Genomic DNA, 23,012 nt, shown 5'->3' with positions numbered 1-23,012 from the left:
GAAACCCCATCTCCATCAAAATACAAAAACTTTGCTGGGCGTAGCGGCATGTGCCTGTAATCCCAGCTACTCAGGAGGCTGAGGCAGGAGAATTGCTTGAACTCAGGAGGCGGAGGTTGCAGTGAGCCGAGATCGCGCCATTGCACTCCAGCCTGGGTGACAGAGTGAGACTCCATCTCAAAAGGAAAAACAAAAATGAATCTTTCTGTCCAGTACTAGCCTCTCCATCCCATGCCCACCCTGCCCATCAAGTTCATGAGCAGGTACTGTTGGGTCTACTCTAAATCAGAGTTCTTGGTCAGGAGCCATGCAGGCCCCCACAGGGCACATAGCAATGTCTGGAGACCATTTCAGTTATCGTAACTAAAAGGAAGTTTTATTGGCATCGAGTAGGTAGAGGCCAGGGGTGCTGTGAAACATCCTGCAATGCACAGGACACTCCCAGCCCCCAGCATGGCACCATCCCACCCAAGTGTCGGTGCTGCTGCTGTTAAAAACCCAATTCTAAAACAGACTCTGAGTTCCTCCTCTCTCCCTCTCCCCTGTTCTTCGTCTCTGGCTTCCTGGATCCCTCATGGGCCTCTCTGCTAAGCAGCCAGCAGAACCTTGCCTGAGCAGGCCCCTTCCCTGTTGAAAGCCCTCTGTGGCTCCCAGCACCCAGCCTTCCCCATGGCCTTTCATCCTCACATGCCCAACTCTGAGCCCAAGGATTGAATGGTTGGGAGAGGGAGCTTGGAGAGGCACTAACTGGTTTCTCTCTCTCTCTCTCTCTCTCTATGTTTGTGTGTGTGTGCGTGCGTGTGTGTGCACACATGCTCTTTCCCATGAGAATAGAAGCTGTAAGGGGAGCCGGCTTGCCCATCCTGTTTGCTGCTACATCCCAGCACCTAGAGCAGAGCCTGGCACATAATAGGAGCTCAAAATGTTTGTTGAATGACTGAGTCAGTGAGTGGATCCCAAGACCGCTCTGAGCCTAACAACATGTTCCAGAAACCTTTACTAGGCTATGGCCTCTGCCCTGCAGGTGTTCACACACTAATCAAGAAGGTAAGATATACACGTAAGGACCAAGTAAAGATCATCTCTCAAACCCATGATGAATTTCAACCTGGGAAACACCAGTTCTCAACCTCTGTCCTTCAGCCCAGAATCTAGAGGCGACAGCTGCCTATGGTTACTCTTGAGTGATTATTTGACTCCCTGAACTTCCCCCTTGCCCCCGGCTTATTGTGTGCCCTGGGGATGAAATTACGGTTCAGCTAAAATGCTAATGCACATGGGCAAAGGCCAAGGCCATCTATTTTCACACTGTCCCCATCCTGAGAGCGCACATCATAGAGAGCAGGGCACTGCCTGCAGAGAGTGGGCGAGAAGTGCTTTTGGCTCTAAGAAAGCAGAACTGGATGTCTTCCCAAGATTCTTTTTTTAACAAAGCTAATTCAATAAATACATTGCAAAGAGGCCTATTCTAGGCATGAGAGGAGAATGTGGAAAATGGCTCTAGAGAAATGAAAGAGCTAGTGGTGGGCTCAGGGACTCAACAGACAGGTGGAAGTGGCACAAACCCAAAGTTTAAAGGGGGTTGTAAAAGGGAACTTAGGAACTGTGTGCACACACACACGAACACACACGCACACACAGATGCACACACAGACACAGAAATACATGCACACAGATGCACACACACGCGCACACAGGCACACACACTAATTGATTCCAGAGGCATACCAGTTGCTCTTCTAAGTTCTTTACATGCGTTTATTTAAAGCCCACAGTGATGCCCCCTGGCCCCCAGATAGGTGCTGTTTACTATGCCCATTTTACAGAGGAAGAAAGGGAAGTCCAGGAGCTTAAATAACAACACCTAGACAACACCAGACAAATGGAGCAACACCAGACAAATGGAGCCAACTGAAAGAGCAGAGAAGTGAGCACACCAGATGCCTTCCTGGGGGAGGAGGCAGGGAAGCTGAGGTCCGACGGAAACGCTGGAAAGGAGAGGTCCCAAGCAAGCAGACAGCAGCACGCAGGCAGGAGGGGAAGGGCTGGCATGCACTCCTGCTTAACTTGTCCTCTGAACACACCCATTTCGTTCCATCCTCATGGCACCTCCGTGGGATGGAGCTCATTGTTCACATCTCACAGAGGGGAAACTGAGGCCCAAAGTCATTAACCAGCTTCCAGATACACAACTCTTAGGCAGCACAGCCCAGCTAGGCACCGAGTCTCTGATCTTCCTTGCCTCATTCCGAGAAGGGTCAGATGTAGCAATGGGTGGGGAGCTTCTCCCCACCTGTGGGTTCTTTCAAAGCCCATCTCATTACCAAGGGGGATGTTTCTTGCTCTTGGCTGACTCTGATGCTTCTGAGACTCGATGCCCTCCTGTAACTGTTTCCGGAAGCCTTTCTCCCACCTTCACCCTCCTTCTCTTCACTTTTTTTTTTTTTTTTTTTTTTTGAGCTGTCTGGGTGTGGGAGGAGAGAGAAAAATAGCATCACAGTTCTCAGAACACAGCAGGTGCCTCTGCAGCCGCCTTCACCTGCCTGACTTGTCTGGAGAGGCCTGGGAGGAGGGAGGAAGTGGCCAGGAATGGCTGGTCGGCCCCAAGGCTCCCCCTCCCACTGAAGGACAGCCCCACATTGAGACCCCACCTCCCTCTACCCCAGGAGTCAAAAACAACCCAAGGCAAGTGCCATCCAGTGGGTACAGAAATTGTCAGAGTGAAATAACTGATTTCTTTGGCAATGGGCAGGTCAGGGAGAAAAGGTTGGGCTTGGTTAGGTCAGAATACTGTGGGAATGCTTTTGGGCTTTTGGAAAATTTACAAAAATTACACCTGCTTATTGTAGCTAACACAGATGAGGAAAAGAAAATCCCACCCTCCCAAGACAGTTAGACTACTTGATTACTTGCTAGCTGTATTTAATTATTCATCATCATCTTGTTATCTTCTCATGATTGTGCCACTGTATTAGTCCATTTTCACACTGCTGAAAAAGACATACCTGAGACTGGGTAATTTATAAAGAAAAAGAGGTTTAATGGACTCTGTTCCATGTAGCTAGGGAGGCCTCACAATCATGATAGAAGGTGAAAGGCATGTCTTAACATGGTGGCAAGCAAGAGAGAATGAGAACCAAGCAAAAGGGGTACCCTTGGTAAAACCATCAGGTCTCATGGGACTTATTCACTACTACAAGAACAGTATGGGGGAAACCGTTCCCATGATTCATTATTTCCCACCGGGTCCCTCCCACAACACGTGGGAATTATGGGAGCTACAATTCAAGATGAGATTTAGGTGGGGGCACAAACCCCTCTTATCAAACTCCACTGGGCCTTGACGTTGGTCACTGAAAGCTAGAATCACAGATGTTGACACACACATCCTTTAAACATTTTATTATAACTTAAAAGCCTATAAATGCATGACCATTCATTAAGGATGGGGACTTCTCTCTGAGCAGTGAATTTCATTCTTACATGAACTATACCCCTAATGCTTGTCTTACAGATTCCAATTCGGGTTCATTTAGAGAGAAGATATTCACAAAGAAAGCTGAATGCAAAGTCCACTGAGATTTTTGCAATATTTCTTAGTCTTTTATAGTTGCCTTGCCCACAACTATCTCTGTAGCTATTTTTAAAAACTCATTATTCTTTTTCTTAAACATTCCATTTTGTGTTCATTGAAACAACTCTATTCTTTGCACTTGTATTTCATCAGTTTATGTAGAATTTGATTAATTACTTAACTACAAAGCAAGTGTAGCAGGCATTCAATGTTTCAAAAATAAAATTGACATTTTCTTATTAATCCCCCATTGTTGGAATTTTAGTTGTACCCAGTTTTTTAATTATTTTGAAAACTCAGTGTTGAACACCTTTGTTCCTAAAATTTTGAATGCATTTTGGATTATATCTTCCACTGGATTCCTCGAAATACAATAACAACATTTTTTAGACTCTTGGTACTTACTTCTTATTTCCTGTTTTTCTTCTTGAACCCTGTGTTCTTTTTACTTTTCTTTTATTTTTCTTTCTTTCTTTCTTTTTTCTTTTTTTATTTTTATTTTTTATTTTTTGAGACGAAGTCTCATTCTGTCACCCAGGCTGGAGTGCAATGATACAATCCCAGCTCACGAAAGCCTTCATCTCCTGGGTTTAAACAATCCTCCTGCTCCAGCCTTCCAAGTAGCTGGGACTACAGGCATGCACCACCACACTTGGCTAATTTTTGTCTTTTTCTGGTAAAGTCAGGGTTTCACCATGTTGGCCAGGCTAGTCTCAAGCTCCTGACTTCAAGTGATCCGCCTGCCTCGACCTCTCAAAGTGCTGGGATTACAGGCATGAGCCACCACACCCAGACAAAACCTTGTTTCTGATGGTAACATTTTCTTGCTCTCAGATTAAGTAGTAACTAGTGTTTCTTTTCAGTGTCATGCTGTTCTTAGCTGGTTTGTTATCGAGTGCCTTCATTCAGTCAACAAATATTTATGTGAGCATTAAACTCTGCACCAGCAGTTCAATGGCTAAAAGAGCTCATACTCAAGAGTGTTTTGGCTTTTGCCTCTTTCTATACATTTTGAAGAGGCTTGCAAGGAAAAGACTCTAAGTGAAGAATAAAATAAGAGTACACCAGAACCAAGGTCAACACAAACATCTTGCTATGATTTGCATGTGGTGTATCTGTCCCCACCAAAACTCATGATGAAATTTGATCTCCAGTGTGGCAGTGTCGGGAGGTGGGGCCGATGGGAGGTATCTGGGTTTCTCATGAACAGGTTCATGTCCTGCATTAGGAGTGAATGTGTTCTCACCCTTGAGGGAAAAGATCCATCCATAAAGAGTGAGTTGTTGAAAAGAGTCTGAGTCTGACTTCCTTGATTTTGCTCTCTTGCTTCTTCTCTTCCCAGGTGATCGCTTTGCACCTGTCAGCTCCCTTTCGCTTTCTGCCATGAGATGAACCAGTCCGAGTCCCTCGCCAGATGCGTATGCCCTACCGCGAACTTTCTGGCCAACAGAATGGTAAGCCAAATTGCTTCTTTAGAAACTACTCAGTGTCAAGTGTTCTGTTACAGCAACACAAAATGCGTGAAGAGAGAAAATTGGTACTGAGAGTGGGGTGTTGATATAAAGAGGGCTGAAAATGTGGAAGTGGCTTTTGGAACAGGGTAATGAGCAGAGGTTAGAAGAGTCTGAAGGGGCAGGCAGTAAAGAGATTGTATTGTTCGGAACGGAGCATTAAGGACAGTTCTGGTGAGGGCTTAGAAGATGAGCTGGAACTTCTTAGATACTGGTTAAGTGTTTGTGTCCAGAATACCAATAGAAACGTGGACAGTAAAGGCCACAATAATGAGGTGTCAGATGGAAATGTCGATGACATCACTGCTTACCACTTAGGCTTTTTGGAGTGGAGGCGTGAGTCAAACCTGGGGCTGCTTGAGCAGGGAGCAGCGTCGCAAAGTGGCACAGGGTTGAGGCATCCATGTCTACTTGGTACTAGTTCTACAGGCCAGGTGTGCAGAATGCAAGAGAGGTAGAAGTGTGGTGGCTTCCACCTAGATTCCACAGATATATCAAACTGCCTGGGAACCCAGGGAGAAACCTGCCACAGGGCGGAGGCACCACAGAGAGTTCTCACTGAGGCAATGGCTAGTGTGAAGCAGAGCCACCATCGGGACCCCAGAACTATAGAGCCATTGGCAGCATACGATATCCGTCTGGCAAAACCACAGGCACTCAACTGCAACCCATGGGAATAGCCATGTGGGCTGCACCCAACAGAGACATAGTGGCACACTGGACATAATGGCCTGAGGCCTTTGCGAGCCCAGCCCTGGAACCAGCACGCCCAGGATATGGGATGTGGAGTCAAAGCAGATTATTCTGGAGCTTTAAGATTTAATGTCTGCCCTGCTGGGTTTCAGATTCCTGTGAGGCCTGTTACTCTTTTCCTTTGGCCTATTTGTCTCTTTTCGGATGGAAATATTTACCAAATGTCTGCTTCACTGTTGTGTCTCAGAAGTAAATAGCTTGTTTTTTATTTTACAGGCTCATAGCTGGAAGGAGCTTGCCTTAAGTCTCAGATGAGACTTCGGACTTTTAAGTTGATGCTGAAATAAGGTAAGACATTGGGGACTATTGGGATATGCTGATTGTATTTTTCATGTGAAAAAGACATGAGTTTCATGGGGTCAGGGGCAGAATACTGTGGACTAGATGTAGTTTCTTTGTCCACACCAAAACTCATGTTGAAATTCGATCTCCAGTGTGGCAGCATTGAGAAGTGGGAGCCAGTGGAAGATGTTTGGGTCATGGGGCAGATCCCTCATGAATGACTTGGTGACCTTCTCAAAGTAATGAGTGAGTTCTCTCAGGAACAGATTAGCTCCCTCCTGAGTGGGCTGTTTGGAAGCCAGGATGCCCCTCTGCAGGTGTGTGCTTCCCCTTTGACATTCTGCCATGTTGTGATGCAGCACAAAAGCCCTCACTGAAACCAGGGCCACAGCCTTGAACTTCTCAGCCTGCAGAACCATAAGCTAAAGAAACCTCTTTTTTTTTTTTTTTTAATAAGTCACTAAGACTCAGCTATTCTGTTACAGCAACATTAAACAAACTACAACACATCCGTTTTCCACAAGAGTCAACAAAATTGCTGTTGCTGATTCTCAAACTTGGCTTTGCATTTTCTAACAGCCAAAAAAAATTGGGAACCGTGGTCACTTATGCGGTTGTCATTACTGGAAAAGAGTAAGCATCTGTGTTCCTCTGGGAAAGAAAGCCTTTCCTACCACTGAATCCAAAAGACACTTCTTGAGTGTGATTTTATTGCCTCGAAGAGACACCAAGCAATATCAGAAATGATGTCCTCAACAACATTTTGGAGTTTTGTTGAAACAAGAAATGCACTATCAAATTTCCCAAAGCCTTTGTTTCGTGATCTTCATCAAGCTAGGGGCATATTAAAATACAACTTCATGAAGGTGACTGACCAAGAAACAACCCAAGTCTCCAGGTGAGTAACCAATTATTTAGTCCAACTTGGTCCTAAAGAAGAATTAGAATTTCTGGAGGAAAAAGAACAATAAAATACCATGTTTTTATCTGTTAACTTGGCAGAAAATATCCTTTCTCTAAAGATTAAATCCCAGTTTTGGCAAGAGTTGGGAAATTCAGCCCTCTCATGCCCTGTGGGGGGGAGTATAAATTGGTACAATCTTTTTTAGAGGGCAATTTGGCACTAAGTAACAAGAGTCTTTAAAATGTGCTTACACACAGCAATTCTTTGTCGGGGGATCTTTTTCTTCTAAGGAAATAACCAAAAATGCACACAAAGACTTAGGTACAAGATGTTTGTTTTGCTCCGGCTCTTTGGGTGGGAACACACACAGATGGCACCACCCAGGGCTGGCACTGGAAATCTCTAGAGCCAAGGCAGCCCTGAGAGCTGAGTTTTTTCTCTCACTCATTCATGTAAGCTCCTCAGCTTCTTTCTCTCTTTGCAACTTTTTATTTTGGAATAAGTTAAGACTCAAAAGAATTTGCCAGAATAATAGAGTTCCCCTGTACCCATTACCCAGCTTCTTCAGTGATAACACCTTACATGATAATAGTACATTATTAAAACCAGAAAAGGGAGACAGTAGGAGTGTTTCGTTTGTTTGTTTTTGTTTGTTTTTGAGATGGAGTCTCGCCCTGTCACCCACCAGGCTGGAGTGCAGTGGTATGATCTTGGCTCATTGAAACCTCTGCCTCCCAGATTCAAGCAATTCTCCTGCCTCAGTCTCTGGAGTAGCAGGGATTACAGGAGAGCATCACCATGCCTGGCTAATTTTTTAAATAGAGGCTGGGTTAGAATACTTTCAACTAAACTATAGGCCTTATTTGGATTTTACCAGGTTTCACATTCGTCATACATTCATTTTGTGTGTGTGTGTGTGTGTGTGTGTGTGTGTGTGTGCGTGTGTGTGCGTGCACGCACCTGTGAGATCATACGTATGGATTCATGAAACCACCACCATAATCAAGATCCAGAACTTTTCCATCCAGAAAGAAATTCACCTATGCTACCCCTTTGTCATCTTGCCTCACCCCCCACAATAGCTCTTGGCAACCACAGCTCTGTTCCCCATCACTGTAATTTTGTCATTTAAGGAGCGTGATATAAATGGAAACACAGGATATAGCCTCTAACCTCCTGGCGCGTTTCTCCCTCCCCAGCCTGCCCATTTTCTCAAAATGTCAACCAACCACAACTTCTTCTGGCCCCTCCTCAGCCTCTGCTCATGCTTTTCGCACCAGTGTCCCTTGGTGAGTGGGTCTCACTTGGTACTTTTGCCCTGAGGGAGGGACTCCTATGGCCTGGTGCACATGTGGATCCAGCTATGTCATCGGTCACTGACAAGTTGGCTGGCTTGACTGTCCAGGGGTCAGGGTCCCATGTCTGGTCCATTTATCCACGGTGGAAGGGAGTAGGCTGTTTGACGCAAAAAAGAGCCACCGTGCCCACCCTGTCATTAAAGAAATGAACAAAGGGAGGTCCCCTCTGAGAAGGGCTGGGGCAGGTGGATGCTTTAACTGCTATATCTACTTCACAGGTCATTGGAAAGAGCCTAAATGTTTCCTAATAGAACTCCAGTTTGGGGCTGATTTGGGGTAACCATGCCCTCCCCGGGTCCTCCAGGGCCCCAGGGCATGGATGCTCTTGGGTGTTGTAAGCTCGTTGTGAAAATTCCATTCTCCTTGCCAGTGGCTGGTTTAGGCAGACCATGGGAGACACAATGACACACCAGTGAGGACTCTGAGGACCTATTCTTGGCCTCCAAAAGTCCTGTGGGAATTAACCAGGTTGGGGCAGGCCCAAAGGAGATCAGCTCGACCTCAAAGAGCTCCCAAGGGTTTCTCAAATCGGAGGTGGCATCATTCTGTGTGTTTTCTCCAGAGGGTTTTACCCAGGGAACACAGGATGGAAAACCACTGCTGTGGCAGGAACAGTTTATAGCAAAGCAAAACAGAGCAAAACTCAATAACCATGGAGGGAAGATGAAAGGCCAGAGGGGAGATTCTGGGAAATTTTATTAAACTAAACAAAATGCAGAGTAATTGTTTTGTGAGTTGGTTCCAACGGCCCCACGTGATTTCTGTGCCTGTGAAGTTTCTAGTGCCTTCCCCAAGGTACCTGGTACTCAAAGCCTGATGTCTTCAGGTTTTGCTGTGGTTCCAAAAGAGCAGAACGCTGTGCCCTCGTCCACGAGCTTTAGCACACACAGGGAGTGGATACTGTCCTCACCTGTCAGTAGGGTGACCATATAACTAACTGTCTAAACCAGGACCGGTGCCGAAGTGCAAGAGAGAGCCAGTCACTCCGCCAGGGTCACGGCCACGAGCCAGGATCACCCAAAGCAGCTGTGGGGTCACCTGGCAAGTGGCCTCACTGCTTCTGGTAAGAGCCCTGACACCTGCCTCACCGCCCCTCACCTTACCTTTTGGGAGATGCCCGTCCCCTGCTCTAAGCTTATGGTTCTGATGTTGTATCTATGTCAGGGCCTCTCAACCTCGATGCTGTTGACATTTGGGGCTGCAATATTCTTTATGGTGGGAGGCTGTCCTGTGCCTTAGAGAATATTTAACAGCAGCCCTGGCCTCCACCCACTAGATGCCACTGATAATTCCTCCCACAGTGTCTCTGGACATTGGGCAAATGTCCCCAGGGGAGCAAATAGCTCTAATCTCATCTTTCAGGCCCAGGTGTGCTTCTGGGTTAAAGAAGTTCAGGAGAATTGCCTGAACCCAGGAGGCGGAGGTTGCAGTGAGCCGAGATCGCGCCATTGCACCTGGACAGTCAATGGCTTTCCTTTCTTTCTTTCTTTCTTTCTTTCTTTTTTTTTTGAGACAAAGTTTTTGCTCTTGTTGCCCAGGCTGGAGTGCAGTGGCATGATCTCGGCTCACTGAAACCTCCACCTCTCAGGTTCAGGTGATTCTCCTGCCTTAGCCTCCTGAGTAGCTGGGATTACAGGCGTGTGCCCCAATACCCAGCTAATTTTTTGTATTTCTAGTAGAGATGGGGGGGGTCTCATCATGTTGGCCAGGGTGGTCTCAAACTCCTGACCTCAGGTGACCCACCTGCCTCAGCCTCCCAAATTGCAGGGATTACAGGTGTGAGCCACTGCACCCAGCCCAGTTAATGGCTTTCTAATCTTGGGGCCTAAAGAGACTGAGTCACAGGACAGGCAGGAGGCCACCTACGGGAATGGGCAAAACGGGGCTGTGGTGGACCCCTCAAGAAGGGGGAGAAATATGTTCCCTTTTCCCCAAGGTTGTTTCTAGAATCCCTGCTATGACATGCAGGAGCTGGTGTCTCCATGGGAGACCATCGAAGTCTCCCAACCCCCCAAATGACCGCCATACCCCTGGAGAGCCAAGCTGGGGTACAGTCCAGGACCACCTGCACCTGCAGGGGGGAGATTGTAGCTGAGCTGTCCCTACCCACCGGGACACGCCAGGCATGTTGAATGAATGAATTCCAGTTTAGTCTCAAACTCACTGATTGACTCTGTGAGTGCATTTAATTTCTCTGATCTTTAATTTGCTCACTGGAACAATAAAGAAAAGATGACTGGCCGGGCGCGGTGGCTCACGCCTATAATCCCAGCACTTTGGGAGGCCGAGGCAGGTGGATCACAAGGTCAAGAGATCGAGACCATCCTGGTCAACATGGTGAAACCCCGTCTCTACTAAAAATACAAAAAATTAGCTGGGCATGGTGGCTCGTGCCTGTAATCCCAGCTACTCAGGAGGCTGAGGCAGGAGAATTGCCTGAACCCAGGAGGCGGAGGTTGCGGTGAGCCGAGATTGCGCCATTGCACTCCAGCCTGGGTAACAAGAGCGAAACTCCGCCTCAAAAAAAAAAAAAAAAAAAAGAAAAAGAAAGAAAGAAAAGAAAAGATGACTGATCTGCCTGTCATGGGTGCTGGGTGAGATGACCTCCTCTGGCCCATTCTCTCAGACGCCACTTAGGAGGTCCACAGGCATCTCTCTGAGGATGGCCATTGCTAGTTACTGTGGGGTCTTTGTAAGGAAAGTGAGGCCTGGAAGGACGGGGCCACTTCATGAGTACAGTAGGGACTAAGCTGCTGTTTCACCGGGAGCATGGTAAGAGGAGCAAGCCTCAGTCCTCAGGTGACACCAGACCATAGTGTCCTTGGAGGAAAGTGAGGGCTTGCTGGAGTGAGACGTTTTCCTCTTAAGTAACTAAAAAAGGGGGAGGGGTCTGTCTGTCACTAGCAGGGAACTTCACCAGGATTCAGATCCAGGGGAGTTTTTTCCCATATCAATAGGGCCATATCCCTACACCCACCTGCTTTGAAGCCAGCAGATAGATGTGTGAGTGGAAAAAAGTCTCAGTTAACATGTAGCCCAGTGGTTTTCAACCAGTGGTGATTTTGGCAATTTACCAACTTTTGGCAACATCTGGAGACATTTTTGGTTGTCACAGTTGGGAAAGGGGTACTACTACTGGCACCTAGAAGGGCAGGGGCCAGATATGCTGCTACACATCCTGCAGTGAACAGGGCAGCGCCCCCCACCCCATCAATGATACATCAATAATTTAAGGTTGGGCTGGGCACGGTGGCTCATGCCTGTAATCCCAGCACTTTGAGAGGCTGAAGCAGGTGAATTGCTTGAGGCCAGGAGCCTGAGACCAGCTTAGGCAACATGATGAAACCCCACCTCTACTAAAAATACAAAAAGATTAGCTGGGTATGGTGGTGCATGCCTGTAGTCCCAGCTACTCAAGAGGCTGAGGTGGGAGGATCCCCTGAGCCCAGGAGGTCAAGGCTGCAGTGAGCCAAGATTGTGTCGCAGCACTGTAGCCTGAGTGTCAGAGTGAGACCATGTCTCAAAACAAAACAAAACAAAAAAAGTCCTGAGGTTGACAAACCATGATGAGACTGAGGCACTAAGTTTTGTCCCTCATCCCTGGGGCTGCCACTGCCATCGCATGGGGAAAGCTGGGGCTCTCCACCCCTCCCCTACCCATGGGAATAAAAGCAGGAGTTAGAAGTCATATCTCCTGCTTCTCTGAGGTTGTCTTGAGCTATCTGTGGAAGAATTGCTTGACCCTACTGCAGAATCCAGCACTCATGAGGTTTAGGGAAGACATGGAAGGGGCTGGACCCAGGCCAGGACCTTTGACTATGGCCACAGGGGCTGGCACTGAGCAACAGCCACAGACTCACAGAAGACACCTGACCAGGAGAGACCTAAGCTAGGATCCCCTACCTTCCCTTTCTGGGTAGGGTGGCACCTACCTTCTGCCCCCTGGGGGGCTATAGAGGGGTCTTGGCACGCCCAGGATGTTGATGTACATTACCAGGTACATCAACAGTACCCAGAAAATGTTCTTCCTTTACTATTCCTGCCCTGCCTCTCCTGTGATCAGACACTGTCAATACCTGCTTCCAGGATGGAGCCTGGTAGTTTAGCAGACGATTGTGAATGATCTAGAAATATGACCCTCCCAGCAAGGATTTAGAATTGAACATGCATTAAAACACGGTTGGTAGCAGTAATCATTTGCTTCTTCAGGCCTTTTGCTGCACGCTTTGAATATAGCATCTCCCTCATTCTCTCAACAGCCTCTCAAGCTGGGTATTAGAAGCATTATGTCAGCTTTTCAAATGATGAGTCCAAAATTTACAGGGATCAAGTAACTTCCCAAAGGTCCTGGCTATAGCGGCAAAGATGGATTCAACTTGAGACCCAGCTGACTCCAAGGCACCTGCTTCTAATCCTTGGTGAGCCTCCCCCGGGACGGCTCCATCAGTGAGTTACAGGTAGGCAGAGGCATTGCGTCCCTGTGACTGAAGCTCCCGAACCCATCCCTCTGGCCACAAGCAGCCTTGTCCTCTCAACCCGGGTGCCATCCATAACAGTCATCGTCTTGAACAAGGGCAGGAACGCAGCCTGTGCTAAACTTTCTCCTGTAAAAACAAACTGACAGGAAACTTTAGGCACTTCCCAGTAGATGGTGGTGGCTGAGGAGCTGGGAATCTTTTTTATCCCTCTGTGGGAGCAGAATCTCTGATCTTCACAAGTGATGGCTGAACGATGTGTCAACTTTCACTGAGGCTTCCAGAAGCTAGAGGTTTCCAGATAACCGGAGGCAGGCCCGTTTTCCGAGAGGCCTATTGGCCATGCCCAGAGGGAGTCTCCCTTCCTAGAACCAAGCTCAGATGAATCCTACATATTTTTTCTGGTTCCAAGGCACGTGCTCCTAATCCTTGGTGAGCCTTCCCCGGGACTGTTGCTTGCTGACTCCAAGGCACACGTTCATGGTTGCAGACTGCTGGAGCCTGTGCCAAAGCAACATTGCTTGGATTTCAGCAATGGCCGTTCCATACCCCACAGCTCACCATCCCTTGCCATTTCCTCAGGCCGCTTGCACAAAACCGGTGTCATAGGCTCCACACCCCTAAGATGGCTAAAGTCCCAAAAAACAACCAACCAAGAAAAATAACAAGTGTTGGTGAGAATGTGAAGACATTGGAACCTTCATACATGGCTGTCAGGATGCAGTCACTATGGTCAACAGCCTTTAAAAGTTAAACATGGGGTTACCGTATTATCTAGCAATTCCACTCCAACATATATCCCCAAGAGAAGTACAAACGGGTGTTCAAACAAGGGGTACATACACCAATTTCACAGCAACACTATTCACAATAGCTAAAAGGTGGAACAACTCAAACGTTCATCAGTGGATGAATGAGCAAACAAATTGTGATACACACACACACACACACACACACACGCACACACATAGAGGAATATTAATCAATCATAAGAAAAGGAATGAAGTACTGATGCATGCTACAATGTGAATGAACCTCAGAAACTTATGCTAAGTGAAAGAAGCCAGATGCAAAGGGTTGCGTATGAAGCCATCCTCCTTACATGAAATATTCAGAATAATGAACTCCCACAGACACAGAAAGCAAATTGGTGGTTGCCGGGGAAGAACAGGCAATAACTGCTTAAGGAGCATGATTTTCCTTTTGGGATAATTAAAGTGTTTTGGAACCAGATAGAGATGGTAGTTGCACAACACTGTGAATGTACTAAATGCCATGGTGTTGTTCAATTTAAAAGGTTAATTTTGGCCGGGCATGGTGGCTCATGCCTGTAACCCCAGCACTTAGGGAGGCCGAGGCAGGTGGATTGCCTGAGCTGAAGAGTTCGAGACCAGCCTGGGCAACATGGTGAAACCCTGTTTCTACTTAAATACATTAAAAAAAATTAGCTGGGTGTGGTGGCGTGCACCTATAGTCCCAGCTACTTGGAAGGCTGAGGAAGGAGGATTGCTTGAACCCAGGAAGCGGAGGTTGCAGTGAGATGAATGTTGATAATTAGATTCCTAGAAGAGGGGTAGGAACAATTGCAATGCTTTTGGTCCAAACTGCAGATGGCCCCAGAGAAAGTACACATAGAATCACCCTTTTCTCAAGCCTCACTCACTGACTGAAGGTGGGGGTTTGACCCAGCCTGGGATGGCAGCTGGCCCTTAAGGAGACCTGTGGCTGGAAGACACCATCATGGCTGGAGGGGACACTTCCAGCCCCCATCCCTGCTAGCTGGCACCTCGGTGGCATATACTGCTTCCTTCCCAGATGCTGCCTGCCTAGAACACCACTCTTTCAAAGCTTTTTTTTTTCCCCCATTAACTTCAAAGCTATGAAATGGCTATTTAAGATGTTATTTTCTGTCATCCCAGGAGCCAGGAAATTGAGGAGGTGGCATGAGCCTGGTCCTGCTTTCTTTGTTCTGAAACACATGGAAATGCTCTCATTTCCTGGCCTCCTTTTCTCCTCACTCCTATCCCCGTCCCTACCCTCCAGGGCCCTTGGCTTTGTTTTAGGGGCCCTCCTCTCACCATGCCACTGATGTCTGCCCTGTGCAGTGTGCCCTGCGGAAAGCGGCAGCCATTTGACCTCCCTTCCCTTGGAACCATCCAGAAACCTGCTGAGCTGACGGCCACCGCAGCCACTTCTAGGCTGAGCGTCCAGAAGTTCTCTAAGGAACTGCGCACGTGTGGCACCATAGCCCATGTGAATCCGTGCTGACATCCGCACAGATGAACAGATCAGATGAGATTTGTATCTCCCTGAGGCCCATGGGCACGAGTCACTAGAGTTTTATGGGGTTCAGTAAGGAAAAGTCTGGGTCTTCTAAGGCTGTAATCACCTCTTAACAGATTCTCCCCCAACCACCTGGTGCCTTAGCCCTGCAGGGAGCTGTCCAGGTGCTGACCCATTTACGCACAGCTTCCCGGGCCGCCTTCGGACCTTCCCCGCCAATTTTCTTTCCTCCCCGTTCCTGATGTATTCTGCTCCATCTGGGGCTTTTATTCAGTGTCATTTCCTTTCCCACCCTGTAACTTTCTCAGCAGCCAAAATGGAGAGGAGTCTTCGTTTTGTTGATGGGCGCCCTGTCCTTGGAACTGTTTTATAAGCAATAATCCAGTTGCTAAGGGGACAAATGATGAGAGCAGAGGATGAACAGCTGGTCTTAGGGGAGCCGGAGGGCAGCTGGGAGGACAGCCAGTGGGAATCCGAGTGGCTGCTCGGTGATCCGGCAGGGCCGCGGATGGCTGTGTGAACTCTCCCAGGCTTTACACTCTGATGCATCCAGAACAGGAGACTGCACACTCTCAATGAGGAACAAATGTGGTTCTTAGGAAGCCACATTCGAGCCTTGATAAGGCCCCTAGTGGGCTCTGGAGAGGAGAGGGATGCTAGCTGGGAGGGCTGTGGGGAATAGGTCAGACTGAACTGAGAGGTGGTGGAAAAAGGAGGGATGAGGAGAGGGCTGAGTGAGGGGGGAAGGGAGAGGTAGGGCCAATGTCCCTGCAGACTCTACCCCATCCCCACCCACAAAGTCAAGTCTAGGAGAAAGAGGGAAACACAGGACCGAGTCCATGAGTAAGGAGGAGCAGGTGAGTGAACAATCTCACCTGGGATTTAGCGCACCCAAAAGCACAGCCCCACCTTCTAGGTCCCCACCAACCAGCTGGGACAGGAAGTGCCATTTAGCGATCCAGCCTCCTGCATGAAGCAGAATGGACAATCCATCTGCCTCTTGCTTTCTGAAGCACAGTATTCCTCGCACCTCCTTGCCAGAGACTGGCACCTCTGCCTTCCCTGTTTGCCCAGTCTTCCAGACTACACGGCTCTGACACAGCTCCCTGGGTCCCATGCTGAGACCGACTCTTGCATGCTCGCGCCCTGACAGCTGGCCTAAAGATTCCCACTCATGGCATGAGCGATGCTGATGTGGATGGAGCCTCAGTGTGCCATTCTCCTTCGAGCACTAGAGTTTGGCCATATGCAGGTAAAAATACCTCTTTATTCCGCCATATCCTTATCTGGAAACAGGGGCTAGCAATTGTCCTAGCTCAGAGGATTGTTGTGAAAACTAAAAGTCTTAACACATGGTAAGCACTTAGCAGAGTACGTGGCATGTAATTTATATTAGCTGTAGTGGGGATTAATATGATTATTGTTAGTCCATCAGGGAAGCTCCACAGTGAGTTCAGTTCTTCTTGCTCTGGCCTTGACCAGGTTTTTCTGCCTACACCCCCTCCCAACTTCATGGGGCCCTCTTCTCTCTCCCCCAACCTCCTAACATGCACACACACACACACACACACACACACACACACACTCACACACACCCACACATCTTCAAATACTACCCATGTCAAACTTGACCTGGATCTGCTGAGAAGCTCTGGTCTTCTCCATCCCCAACATAATTGAAGGTGCCTTGATGGGTCTGGTATTGATCGGTCTGGCATTGATCAGACCGTGATCATCCCTCATCAGTGTTAATGACCACTTAGATCTGGAGTTTGGGATTCCATTTCTGCTCCACACTAGGAGCAACATTCATTTGCTTAAATAAACCTGTCCATGTATACTAGAAAGTACACACAGCTCATGCTATGTGGCTGCCAGAGGTCAGTAAGGAATCTCTACTCCTTGTCATCATGTGGGAGTTCAGAGTGACAGAGTCCCATCTTGACACCTGTCTCCACAATCCCACAGGCAGGGAGAAGAGCATGGCAAAGCACTCAGTGACTCTGAAAGCTTCCACCTGGAAATGACACATGTCACCACCTCCACCCCCAAGGGACCTGAAAGAGGCTGCCTGGCTGGAAGACATTTCCTCCTCCCAGACATAACTGGGACTTTTCCTTGTCATCTACACAGGCACCTTCTGCGAAGAATGTGCACATGTGTGTGTGTTTCTCATTAAGACCTAATGCATGAAGCCATCAGATTTGTTCAGATTGGCCCAGGATTCAGGGAGAAAGCTGAGGTTTTATGAAGCTCCCCAACCAATGGGAAATTCATGAATTATTAAAAGGATAGAAAAAGAGACCTGAGGAGGAAGGGCCGCTCCATTATTCATCAGGCCGGGAGTCCCCAAGTCCCCAAGCACAGCTGTTGGCTTTGACACCTACAGCATTTTCCCATTATGTCTACAGTGAGCATTTCAAATGCACCGTATTGGCAGCCTCCGAGCAGAGCTCCCGCCCACGTCACCCACTGCCTGTCTCATTATCTGAACCAGTCCGCAGCCCCACTGTGGGACACAGTTGTTGGTGCTGCTCACCCACCTTCACTTCCCAGGGTCCCTGGTCACAGACCTGAGGACCTGAGGGCCGAGCTCCTTGAAACAGCTGGAAGGCCTCGCCCACTCTGGTTCCAGCTGTCTCTTCGGTTTTTTCTTCCCCGTTTTCCATGCCCACCCTATCTCAGACCATTTCCCTTACCCTGAATGTAATTTCATCTTCTCAGGCCTTTGCCCGGGATGACCCCTTTGCCTGAAACTCCCTTCCCAGCCCTCTGTCTACCTGGTGAATTTCTATTTATCATTTACAGTCAGATCACAAGGAGGAAAATTAACTTTTGCTGAGAGCTCCCTGTGTGTCAGACCTTGTGCAAACACAATCTCACTGTCACAACCCAATGAGGTTGGTGTTATCACCAGCACCAGAGACACAATTTTGTGGGTCCGGTGAAATAATTAAGATGTAGCCCCTTGTTAAAAACTGATTAAAAATTTTGAGATGGCAAAATCAGATCATCAAATCAGGCACAGAACCTTCCTAAGAGCAGGGCGTTCGGACCCACAAAGCCAGCTTTGGTTATAGAGAAGTGAATAAAAGCTCAGAGAGGTTAAGTAACTTGTCCAAGGTCACACAGCCAGTTAGGGGCAGAGTTAGATTGAAGACCTCATTCCAAAAGATCCAAATTGCTGTTCTTTCAACCACCCATGTTGTGGGGACTTTCCCACTTGCCTTAGGCAGAATGACTGGGGAGGAGGCTGTGAGCACCCCTGGACACTAGCTTCCCTTTTAAAGGGTGTCTTCTGCAGGCAATTGATCTGTTATTTCTTCATAAGAATTGCAAGATGATCCAGAGAATAGGGTCACACAGATCAAAAAGGGGGCCTATCTAGGGAGCAAGTGGACATTCTGGGATTCCTCAATTAGCCCGCAAGGGAGGACATCCCCTCTCCCACCCACCCCTTCTCTGACGCCAGGCAGTCTGCTCCCCCCTACTCCACTCACATACACTTCAGTGGCTGGAGGACATGGCGACGGCCCGAAGCGGTGACCCACAGGGCATGGATCCCAGGCCAGCCTCTCTGGCCTTTGCCAGGAATATGAACTACAGACCTCGAGAAAAGGCACATCTCCTGGGCTTTTTGCCTGTTTTCATCTTTCCATTTCATTGATCCAGCTCCCTCTGAGGTTTTGTTTGGTGGTTTTCTCCTTGACAGCTTTAATCTTGGGGACATGTGTCCAACTTCCAGTCATTCACTGAGCAAATACTATATTCCTACTATGTGTCAGACCTTCTCCTTTTAAAGGCTCCCGGCATAGTTAGGGAGACTGACAGTAAAAAATTCATCATTGCCATACTGGTGAGAGCTGTGCAAGAGGCTCCCGGGCCCAGAGACGAAGAAGAAATCCATTCCTGGGTCAAAGGGAGCAAACTGAATAAGGTCTTGAAGGATGTATAGGAGTTTTCCAAGTAGGATATAGGGCAATCCATGCAGAAGGAACTAGCACATTTGGAAGAGTCCAAGGATAATAGGGGTTGAGAATTTGAGATATGGGGGCACTCAATCCGGTGGGAGATGTGGTCACCTGTCATATAGGGTGAGGCTTTTCCATCAGGGTGTTCTGGGGGGTAGAGAAGAACACTCTTGGGGTAGGTGGGAAAAGGGAGAAAAAGCTGGAAACTGAATAGGCTTAAAATATGTGAACAGACACCTGGTGTGTCCTTTCCATAAACCTTCAGTTGTCCCAGCTCCACATGGCCCCATTCACATGTGACAAAGTCCTCCACGTCAGGAGACCTCAGCAACATCGACGCTTCCATAAGGGTTTCTGCCCTCCAGTTTTAAACAAATATATTCGCTGCTGATGTCTCATTATATTTGCCATCAAATATTTCCACGCTCCGCCTCTTTGACCCCTCATGGTCTGCAGGGATGTTACAGGCCTTTGAGGGAAGCTGCTGGTCTGTGAGTGTCTGCACAAGTGTGCCGGACATAGATAGCGGTCAGGCCATTTCGAAGCAGTAAAGACGCGTGGCTGCACAGGCCAGGAAGAGTTCGCCCTTGGGTTCGCCATCCAACCTGGCTGACCATACTGGCTCCAGCTGCCACTTTCAAATTAGTCACAGATTAACAAACATCTCTGCGGCACCTACTGGGTGTCCAGGACCCAGTGACTAAAGAAGAAATTAGAAGCCAAAGAACGAAAAAATATTTACATGTTGGTTGCCACCTTTTACTGGACATACATTTCCATTTTACAGTTTAGAGGGACAAACACATTGCGTAAGGCCACACAGTACAGAAGCATAGTGGGGCTTTGAAGGCTCGGAGTTTGCAGCTAGACAGGACTGAGCTGCAATCCTGGCTCTGCCGTTTCCCAGCTGCTTGTCCTCAGACTCCTCACTTAATCGCCCCGTGCCTCACAGTCTTCTCATCTGTAAAATGGGATTTGTGAGAGAATTAAATGACTTAATACAGGTCATTGAACGCTTACACTAGTAAGTGCTTAATAAATACTAGCTGGCATTGTTGTTCTGTTACCGTCGTCGTCGTCGTCGTCATCATCATCATCATCATCATCATCATTATCATTATCATCCTTATTTAAAAGCAGCCGCAACAGCAGAGGCAGCAGCCCCAGCAGCTGGAATTTGAAGGTCTGACTCCAGGCAGGGCCTCCCAGCCCGATGCGGCCTCTGAAAGCCTCTCCTCTCCCACGCCAGCCCCCAACTCTTCACCTGCCACCCCCACGAGGGTGCTTCCCCAAGAGGTGCTCACCTCCGGAACTGGGAGACCTCATCCTCCGGGGCCCAAACCCCGCCGGCAGCTGGCAGTGCGGGGGTGCGGAGGCCCCGCCCCCGCCCCGCCCCCAGCCCGCCCTTCCCTCTCGGGGTCCGGGGCGCGAGCTGCGGCGGCGGAGGCGGCCACGGTCATTGGCGCTGAGCGGTTCGGGCTGACCGGACGGGACGGGCGTCCCGGGCAGCCTAGCGCGGTATCTCCCGCCCCGCACACCCAGCCGGCGAGGGACACTGGACCCGGGTCGGGGATCGCGGCCGCTCCAGCGAGGTAAGAGCCGGGAACACCGGGAGAGACCAGCTCCTCCATCCTGGAGGTCCCTGGGGGTCCCTGGGGGCCGGTCTCCCGCCGGTGCTGGGCCGCGACGCAAGGCTGAGCCCCCACCACCCCCCAGTCAGGGGCCGGGGCCGGAGAACCCCCGCGATCGCGCACCCTGGAAGGGCAGGGTGGTGGGGAGCGCGGGCGGTTGTGTGCGCGCGTGTGCGTGTGTGTCTGTCTGTCTGTCCATCTCTCTGTCCCAAGGGTGTGTCGGGGGAGATGATGACGCCCCCTCTTTGCAGTCGCTTCTCGGTAGTTTACCCACGCCAAAGCTGAGGGCAGACTTTTCACGACGGACTTGAGCGGGGCTGGCAGCATTAACCGGATAATGCAGGAAGGAATAAGCCCACCATCACCTGTTGCGCTGGGCTGTCGGCCTCCGCGGGTCCAACTCCCGGCTCATCACAGCAGGCAGAGTGGCCTCATTTCTCCAGCTTGTGGGACCCGGGACTTCTTTCTCCTGAGGAGGTGTCCCTGCCGGGAGCCACTGAGCAGAGGTGGGGGTGATCAGGGTGGTGTGATGGGGGGCCGCAGCAGGTACTGGGTGTGAGGTGCCCACCCCATAGGCACACCCCAGATTCGGATTTCCCCAACCACTCCAAAGCTCCTTATTGTGATTACCCCGTCTCTTTGCTCTCATCCTAATTTGGCAGTTGATGAAGATGCTGCTTGTTAAAAATGTTAAAGTGAAATCAAATTATCACTTCCTAGGACTGAAAATGGTTTGAGAAATAATTCCAGGAGCCTGGTTGGGGAGAAAAGAAGCTTATCTTCTGACTAGCTCCACCAAGGCTGCCCCGGGGGCTACCCCCTGGCACCTGCCAGGCACACTGGTAATTGAGGAAGCCCTTGTTCCCAGAAAGGAAGGGGATTCTCCCACTTTGCACTGGATTATCAGTGACTGGGTTAGAGCAGGACCCAGAACAGGATCCCCAAGTGGAAGCTGTCTCGATTTGACAGATGTCACATACAAGCTGTCACCGAGGCTGGCTTCTGCTCCACATCTGTCCTGGGGAATACAAGATGGGGCTTCCCCTCCCAGCCACCTCACACCCATTTCCTTCATCTCCACAAACCCTGGGGCTTGATCAATGAACAGTCACGGTTGCCTGGGCATGGGTGTGGGACCTGGACTGGCTCTGATGTCCTGGTTTCAGGATATCTCAGGACCACAGGCATCTCGGTGGCAGGTTGGTGGCACCTCTCTGCAGACCCTGTGGCCAGCCCCTCATGCTGAAGTCTTCTGCCTGCCTGAGAAGCGCTAGCTCTGCCTCACTTCTCTGCTAATGCAGCCCCTGGAGGTAGCTAGGGGACACCCATCTCAGGGCCAGGTCCTCAGGGTCCCTAACAGAGTGAAATCTGTGCTTCTGCCTGAGACCTCCCCACCCCCAAACCTCCTCCCTCTTGTCATGTGGAAGGCAGTGGATGTGCTGAGGGGCTGGGCAGTCCAGTTCAGCGGGAGATAGGGAGGTGGCCCTGCCACGGCTGGGGCTGTTGGTGATGTGAGAACCCCAACATCCTGGCTGGCTGCACCCCAGACCCCACAAACCAACAGCAGGCTTGTGGGAGCTCAGCCATCCTCAGGCTTGTAAGCTGGGTCTCTGTGACTTGGTGCAGGGGGAGATTGGCTGAATTGTTCATGCCTGTTTGGAAGATACTGGCCTTAGGTTGCTGTGGAAAACGTGGACTCCCAACCCAGCTAGGTCCCTGACTGTGTGACACTGGGCAACTTACAGAATGCTTGGAGGCTCAGCTTCCTCACCTGTAAGATGAGTCTGGCGGGGTGTTTTGAAAATCAAGTAAGGTCACCAATGACAATGTCCATTTTACTGGAGGTGGTTTGGGGCTGGTGTTTTTGTTTCTGCTTTCTCCAGCCCCCAGCCTGATTCGCTGACATTGGACTTCAGGGATCAGGCTGTGCAGCTAGGCTCCCTCATGCCATCCTTAGAGGTGGGGGAAATTGTGTGAATTTTAGTAGCAGGTTAGCTCATAGATTGAGTATGGATTCCCAAAAAGTGAGGATGGAGGATGTTATCCAGTCTCCAGCAAGCCCTGCCTCTGCGGGCAGCTGGCGCTTCTGTCCGCAGCTTCTGCCCCCAGCCATTGGTGTCCTGGGCCTGCCCCACCCAGCCTCCTGGCTCATTGACACTTGGTATGTGCCTGCTCTGTCATCTTATTCTGAGTTTTGGGCCAGTCCTACCCCCTGGCAGAATTAGGACCAGCTACTGGTAACTTCAGGGTCACCAGGAACCTACCCCCTG

General features: G+C 49.4%; 1 protein-coding gene and 1 long non-coding RNA gene across 2 annotated transcripts in view; both read left to right on the top strand.

Moving 5' to 3' along the window:
* Positions 1–4,272: 4,272 nt before the first annotated feature.
* LOC141581729 (uncharacterized) lies at positions 4,273–7,373 on the top strand. The gene is made up of 3 exons (XR_012514475.1): positions 4,273–5,028; positions 6,055–6,126; positions 6,606–7,373. It is a non-coding gene; the product is annotated as an uncharacterized LOC141581729 (long non-coding RNA).
* Positions 7,374–20,537: 13,164 nt separating this feature from the next.
* CACNG5 (calcium voltage-gated channel auxiliary subunit gamma 5) overlaps positions 20,538–23,012 on the top strand; it is a 58,102-nt gene continuing 55,627 nt past the window's right edge. The window contains exon 1 of the mRNA XM_003931807.4: positions 20,538–20,703. The gene's annotated coding sequence lies outside the window, so the exon portion shown is untranslated. The remainder of the gene's footprint in view (positions 20,704–23,012) is intronic.

Source organism: Saimiri boliviensis, chromosome 17 (genome assembly GCF_048565385.1).
Source record: "Saimiri boliviensis isolate mSaiBol1 chromosome 17, mSaiBol1.pri, whole genome shotgun sequence".
Lineage (NCBI taxonomy): Eukaryota > Metazoa > Chordata > Mammalia > Primates > Cebidae > Saimiri > Saimiri boliviensis.
Note: the sequence above shows the minus strand (reverse complement) of the source record. Positions and strands in the feature narration are given on the sequence as shown.